This window comes from Tasmannia lanceolata, unplaced genomic scaffold, assembly GCF_043159265.1.
Source record: "Tasmannia lanceolata isolate RefF3 unplaced genomic scaffold, GAP_Taslan_0.1 ptg000016l, whole genome shotgun sequence".
NCBI classification, from domain to species: domain Eukaryota; kingdom Viridiplantae; phylum Streptophyta; class Magnoliopsida; order Canellales; family Winteraceae; genus Tasmannia; species Tasmannia lanceolata.
Genome location: NW_027518693.1, coordinates 4,171,049 through 4,178,624, shown reverse-complemented (window position 1 = coordinate 4,178,624; position 7,576 = coordinate 4,171,049). Strand labels below are relative to the sequence as shown.

Sequence of the window (7,576 nt, the reverse complement as noted above, 5' to 3'; positions counted from 1 at the left end):
TCTTTCCTTTCAAAACGTATGTACCAGCTTTATATATTCCTTCCCAAACGCATGTACCAGCTTTAAATCCAGCGTTATTAACGTATTAAATTGGGCTTTAAATCAGTTATGTGTATTTTACTGATTTTTTTCCATTCCTTTTCCTGTATCTAAGATCTTCATCTCCTACGATCTCCATCTCCATCAGGTTATTTTTCTTCTTCTCATTCCTTCTCGCAAGATCTCTATCTCCATTTCTATTTCCTGTTTTTTTTTTTTTTTGGGATTTTAGGTCTTATGTGCATATAGCTTCAGCAGGTGTGTTCATTTTGAAGGTTTAGGGTTTCATAATTTGCAGGTTGTGCGATCACAACTCACGTGAACGAAAGAAAGGGAGTTTAAATAGCTAGAGCCACAACGCTATGTGTCCAGGTGATGCAGTTGCTTAAGGGCTTTTTTTTTTTTCTCTTTCCTTTTGTAGTTTCTAATGTTTTCCGATGATTTTTAAATTCATATAGTGCGAGCAAGTGAGAAAAGGAGAGGAACATGGAGCAAGTGCGAGCAAGTGTGATCAAGGATTGGGGGTTAGAGACTTAGAGTGAATGTTTCGCCATCTCTTACATACGCAAATGCAGCTCAAATAGAGAAATTTGTTGGAAACCAAGTCAAGCTTGGGAAACGTGGAGCAAGCTTTATTTTTGTGATTGGACTTTTTTTAAGAAGGTTCCATCTCTTGGATTTCATTTAGAGAGAGAGAGAGATTAGATTTGGGTTACTTGGGCTGGACGTCTAGAAGATTGTTTAGTAGAGTCCTTATTAAATGAATTTATATATGGAATCAAAAGGGCTGTTTCACAAATTCACGGGATGTATCTTCATTTGTTAGACCTAAAATCGGTAACAGGTACAGCAGTGGCGTAAGAACTGAGAGCGAGTGACGAGGGAGGTTGAGTATGAGTCCTGTGGTGAGTGCTTAGTCCTGCACAAGGCAAACGAGGTCAGAAGACCAGACCGGATTTTACTCCGGACAGGTCCTTCGACACTCAAGTCAGTATGAGCAAGAGTGAAGGGAAATGTCAGAGTTTTTAGGGAGAAGAGGGTTTTTAGCATTACCCATTAGTCTGAGCTTTAGTTCCCTATTTATAGGGAAGATCTGTTGAGGTGTCCTGGACAGGTGGTGGTCTGTGAGAGGCTGGATCTCACCTACTCTGGGACAGGTGGCAGCCTGTGAGAGGCTGGATCTCACCTACTCTGGGACAGGTGGCAGCCTGTGAGAGGCTGGACCTCACCTACTCTGGGACAGGTGGCAGCCTGTAAGAGGCTGGTGTTTTCACACCCCATCAGTTGCCCCCCAGTTTTCCAAGTCATGGAGGGACTTGGGAAAGTGTAGTCGGTTGTTTTTCCGGATGGGCGGACGCTGTTCGGAGGTGAAATGGAGAGCCTGGAGTTCGCAGTCCGGAGCTCGCAGCTCGGAGATCGCAGTCCGCAGTTCGGAGTACGGCTTCAACCGGACTGGCTCTTGACGCTTTTCAGAATGCGCCGTATCCAGTCCGGAGGTCGCAGTACGGAGATAGCAGTCCGCAGTTCGGAGTACGGCTTCAACCGGACTGGCTCTTGATGCTTTTCAGAATGCGACGTATCCAGTCCGGAGGTCGCAGTACGGAGATCGCAGTACGAAGTTCGGAGTACGGCTTCAACCGGACTGGCTCTTGACGCTTTTCAGAATGCGCCGTATCCAGTCCGGAGGTCGCAGTACGGAGATCGCAGTCCGCAGTTCGGAGTACGGCTTCAACCGGACTGGCTCTTGACGCTTTTCAGAATGCGCCGTATCCTGTTCGGTTTTTACCGGACTGTTTTTTGTCGTCTTGCGGCCAGTTCGGTGCGGACCGGACTGATTTTTGTCGTTTTGTGAGAACGCGTTATATCCAGTACGGTTTTTTCCGGACTGAGTTTTGTCGTCTTGCGGCCAGTTCGGTGCGGACCGGACTGATTTTTGTCGTTTTGTGAGAACGCGTTATATCCAGTACGGTTTTTTCCGGACTGAGTTTTGTCGTCTTGCGGCCAGTTCGGTGCGGACCGGACTGATTTTTGTCGTTTTGTGAGAACGCGTTATATCCAGTACGGTTTTTTCCGGACTGAGTTTTGTCGTCTTGCGGCCAGTTCGGTGCGGACCGGACTGATTTTTGTCGTTTTGTGAGAACGCGTTATATCCAGTACGGTTTTTTCCGGACTGAATGCGGAGTGCGGAGTGCGGAGTGCGGAGTGCGGAGTGCGGAGATCCATTCTTGGGACGTGAATGTTTACGCGCGTGCTTGATCGTATTGATGGTGGGAGAATGTGTCCGTCATAAATAGGGGACACGTGGCGCAATCCGGATGACCTCGAGATGCGTGCATCGCATTTATTGCCCCACCGCCTCTTAAAAACTATATAAGAAGGTTTACCCCCCTTCACTTTTTACTTTTTACTTTTCATCTTTTTCCTCTTCTTGCTCTGGGAGTTTCCACTTCTCAGTTCGCAGCTCGCAGTCCACAGATCGCAGATCGCAGTTCGCAGCCCGTAGCTCGCAGTCGCGTTCCAAGATCTTTACGAGCTCCACTCACCGGTATTCCTCTCAGCCCTTCCTTTTACTATGTCTGGTAGTACTTCCAATTCCGAGTCCGGTACGGGGTCCTCCACTAGCAGTAGTTCGGAGTTTAGGATGCCTCAGGAGCCTGTAGTGGCTAGGGCGTCTGATAGGATAGACCTTGTAGATAGTGACGACGGAGGGGATAGGGATGAAGTGTTCTTAGATCTGAATGCCACTCCACCCTTGACTGGCAGTCTCCCGCGAGCAGAAGGGAGTGTTGAGAGCGACGTTGCTGAAGCGTCCACAACATTCCTTCCTGGCCGGGCGGTGGAGGTGATCGCTAGAGCGCGGATGGATGCCGATCCAAAATACAACTTGCGAGCTCTAGTCGAGGAGAACTACCTCACCAGGTCTATGCTGGGGGATATCAGGGATAAATACTGTGTGCCCTCGAGATTTGAACTGAGGGCAGCTATAGAGGGAGACAGAGCTAGAGTCGGTTGCCCAATTTCTTAAGCTTTTAGATGGTTGCTACATTAAGAGAAGCGGTATGGATAAAAGAGTATGGACTGCGGAATCGTCTGGTTTTTTCTCCGTCAAATCTTTCTATTTCAGCTTGTTGCCTTGCAGTGTATCCTCCATTTCAGCCGAGGTATGGAAATTTCATTGCCCGCCTAGAGTTGGTTTCTTCGGATGGGCGGTATGTCGTGATCGGATTCAAACGATTAACTTCCTCCGGAAGCGCGGTATGATGCTTGTTGACCATTGCCCCCTCTGCTTGAAAGATGGTGAATCTGTGGATCATCTCTTCATGCATTGCTCCTTTACGCGTCGGGTATGGAGTTTGATATTTCTGAGATTTGGCATATGTTGGATTTTTCCATTTTCTATTCCAGAGTTGATTCTTCTTTGGACCTTTGTGCCATGGAAGAAGAAGGGCAAAGTATTGTGGAATTTGTGTCTTCTTGTAACATGGTGGGTGATATGGAAAGAGAGAAACTCCAGTGTCTTTGAAGGGGTTGCAAAGTCTCCGTATTGGATATATATGAAAATTATTGCGCTCACTATTTCATGGGCGAGAAGTTTACCGGCTTTCCGTTTTGTATCGGCCTTTGACTTATGGGAGGGTTGGAGGATTGTTTGCTTTAGTAGGAAGATCCGGCATCCGATTGTTCAGAGATGGGAAGCTCCGCCTATTGAAATGTTCAAAATTAACTTTGATGGGTCGAGTATTGGGAACCCAGGCCCGGCCGGTGTTGGTGGGTTGTGTCGGGATGCTTGTGGTGAAGTATATGGGGTTTTGCCGGCCCTCTTGGAGTTTGTGATGCCTCGGAGGCCGAGGTGAGGGCGGTTTATCATGGCATAAAAAGGCTTGAGAGAGATAGCATGGATATCACTATTGTGGAGGGAGATTCTTTGAATGTGATTAAATGGTTGAAGGGGTTGGTGTCGCCTCCTTGGAGATTTTCTTCTATTTTTGATGAAATAGATGATTTAATTTCGGGCTCATCTATTGTTTTCAATCATGTTCGGCGATTTGCTAATGGGGAGGCGGACTCCTTGGCTAGAAGTGGGGTTAGGAGGTTGGAGTTGGAGTGGTTTGACTTCCTTCCTCCCTGAGATTTGTCTTTCTTGTTATTGTTGTTTTATTTTCTTGTAATTTTGGTTGAGGCCCACCTCGGTCCCCTTCGTTTTTAATGAATTTATCTTGCCATTTCAAAAAAAAAAAAAAAAAACATTGGAGGGCACCCGCGGATTATTGCGGAATTAAGATGTCCGAACAATATACTCATACTCTGGGTCAGCCAGGGTTTGTGATGTGAACGAGGCCGAAGCAATAGCACTGCTATGGGGGCTGAAATGGTTTGTGACACATTGAAGGCGACGACTCCAACATCATAGCATGGGCTATAAACAAAGCCATTGGACTGTGGAAGCTGTCGAATCTCATGGATGAGATAAGGGACCTGGTTAATCAAATCGCACCTAATTTCAAACACAGAAGGCGATCAGCCAATGAAGACTAGGACAAGTTAGCTAAGGATGGAGAGTAGAGGGATGAGATACAGATTATCCAAGCTGACGGAAAGGAGGAAGAACCACTGGATCTGTTATCATTGTTTTTGTATTTTGTACTACTGTGGGATGGATGGTTAGAGTAAAATGTTGCCCATTTTATTATTTCTGGTTGTCGGTAAGCAATAGCTTTCTTGGGGGATGCTTTGTTCCCAGGGAGGTGACTGCTATTAACTGGTGGTTTTAGCTATTAATATAAACTGCTTTGTTATCTTTCAAAAAAAATCTCTAGCCTCATGTCGAGTGTTCACATCCCAGATGTGCATAATCAACCCCTTCTCGATCAATGCTCTTATCACTAGAAGTGCCTTTTGAAACTTGGTCTTGCACTAAAAACGCATTTAGAACGCTAGTCACTCCACTTGCGTTCCCTGTTTGTCAGTGCAACATTCTGTGACATTTGCAGTTGTTATGGTACTTTCCAATTCCAAACAACCAAGTAGTGCTCTCTATCTGAAAGCCACCTTCTATGATTATCATGTACTGACAGTCGATTATTTCCCCATGATACTAGATTAAAAGCCACCAAGGCTTTGATACCATATGCATTAACATTACCTCCAGAAATCATTTAAAAATCGACACGAAGACTAAGAGAAAGGAAAGAGTAGAATAAAGAGCAAGTCTGGGACGCACACATGCGTCCATCTGTCCTTTAGAAAAAAAATGTCAAAATATACAATAATGACTTTATTGAAGTGCTCTGAAATCCTTTCTTATGAATCGATCCCTACCATCGGATATTATCCCAGATTTGACAAAAATCAGTCACATAAAGATCTAATAAAATACCTACACTACCACTTAAGTTTTGTAAAATTTCAGTGTTCCCACTTTGACAATATCTACTTGTTTCACTTCATTTTTTAAAGTTGAGATTGTTTCTCACTAAATTGAAATTTAGTGAAAATTATAATTCTCGCCTTTCTTATAGCTTCTCTTATTGCTGCAGCTATATGTATGGGACCAATCAGAACATATTCCACTTCTTGTTAAGAATAAAGCTGCGGAAATTCTGTTTGGAAACATTACTGCTGAGAGTGTCTATGCCTGCTATCAAGGGAAAAAGAAGGATCAGCTCCCTGATTGTGAAGGTAATATGAGTGCCAATGATCATTCTAAAGCTTCTGGGAGAGAAGGAGGTGTGAATGTTGAATCACTGAATGTAAATGAAAGCCAGCAACCAAAAAATACCCAGGTAGCAAAAGACAAGGTGGAGAAGAAGAAGCCAGACTTGTATAGGATTTGGTTAGTTTTACTGAAAATGATACTGCAACCAGGTAACAACAGCCCTTTCAGATTTGAAGTTACTGTGAATTGTGGGGTAGATAAGGAAAATGGAAGGTTTGAATTGGTCACTTTTTCAATGCCATGCTCCAGCAATCATGGAGCTTAACAGTCCATGAATTTAATGTTTGAGAATCAATATAAGTTGCATATATATTTTATTTTATTTCAAGGAACCTATTTTCATGGCATGCAGACTGGCCTTAATACACTCATCATTTTACTTTTATTTTTTTGTGTAAATGTGCAACATTTTATGCCATATTTTCATGATTTATGGGCAAAACAACAGTTTCATTATTTCCTAACATAGTTTCTTTAACTCATGCATATGATTTATGGAAAGAAAAGGGGTTTAATCTCCAAAATCCAAAAATATGTTAATCAGTTTTACTTTTGTTTAATTTGAAACAAAGTGACGTTTTTCGTGTTTAAGATATAAACCTTTGAAGAACAGGAATATTAAGTTCTCGAGTATGCCAAGAAAGGATATTCATTTTGGAATGGACAGAATGGGATTATCCTTGAACTTATCACTGAAAGAGAAGGATATCCTTATTCCAAATCTATTATCTTTTAAATTTGATGATAAGTAGTTGCGAAGATACTTTTCAAAAGTGCCACATTTTATCTTTTTTCAAGATCAAAGATTTGCAACTGTAATCAACAAATGGATGGAATTACCTGAATCCTGATCAATGAGTTTTGCGTGACATGGCCCAATTGTACTGAGACCCTGATAAATGGAGGGATCAACTCTCTCACTCTCTCTCTCTCTCTCTCTCTCTCTCTCTCTCTCTCTCTCTCTCAGATGGCCCTCTCTCAATTAAAATACTTGTTTGCCAACCCTGAAAAATTTTTCCTGATTTTTTTTACTTGGAAAATGTTTTTTTTGAGGTTTACTAGATCCTTTTCAAGTAAAAATTACTTCGGGTAGAACTTTCAACATACTTGTAAAACTTTACGAATTTTTACCTTGAGGCCATACTTGGCAATTGGAAAATATTAGGCTCAGTTTGGATTGTAGGAAAAATATTGCTTGATAAAAATAGTTTTTTAAGAAACTTTTTTATTTCCACCATATAGTGGGGAATGATTTGTGTGGGGGCGTGGGGTGTTGCTAGGGACCATAGCAGAAAAGCACTTCACGGGCAGGCTGTTGCATGAGAGAGCAGCCACATCATATGAATTAAATGAATAAGACAAAAAATTGTTTCATGCAACAGCCTGCCCGCAAAATGGCTTCTACAATGGTCCCTAGCAAATCCCATTTTAGGGATATTATTATAAATTAAGAGAAGTGATATATCCGCCCCCACCCTTTTTTATTACTTGGGACACCCAGGAGCAGTGTAAGTGGCAATCAGCCCCTCTCATTGAATCCTTTATGAGGTGAAGTACATCAGTCCCTCTGCAGTCATTGATTCACTGCTGCTGGGTGTCCTACTATTAGTGTTGCCACACTTGCTACTGCCACGTTAGAGTCCATGGCTGTAAAGATCACCACAAAAAATTCCAATAAAGAGACTGAATAATGTTTTCTGCATACCTACATAGATAATCAGTATGCAGTTACATACTTATATATACTTTGGACAATATGGTTCACCTATTTGTACTTTGAACAACGTTTCTTTAGAACCTCTCTCATATTTTATATTATTG

The 7,576-nt window shown here is 42.7% G+C and overlaps 1 long non-coding RNA gene across 2 annotated transcripts; it reads left to right on the top strand.

The window, feature by feature from the left end:
- Window positions 1-6,211, top strand: LOC143848692 (uncharacterized). 2 transcript variants are annotated; one of them, XR_013235447.1, is made up of 3 exons: window positions 1-187; window positions 338-411; window positions 5,577-6,211. It is a non-coding gene; the product is annotated as an uncharacterized LOC143848692 (long non-coding RNA). The 2 variants fall into 2 exon arrangements; XR_013235448.1 differs by lacking the exon at window positions 5,577-6,211 and adding an exon at window positions 498-915.
- Window positions 6,212-7,576: the final 1,365 nt, after the last annotated feature.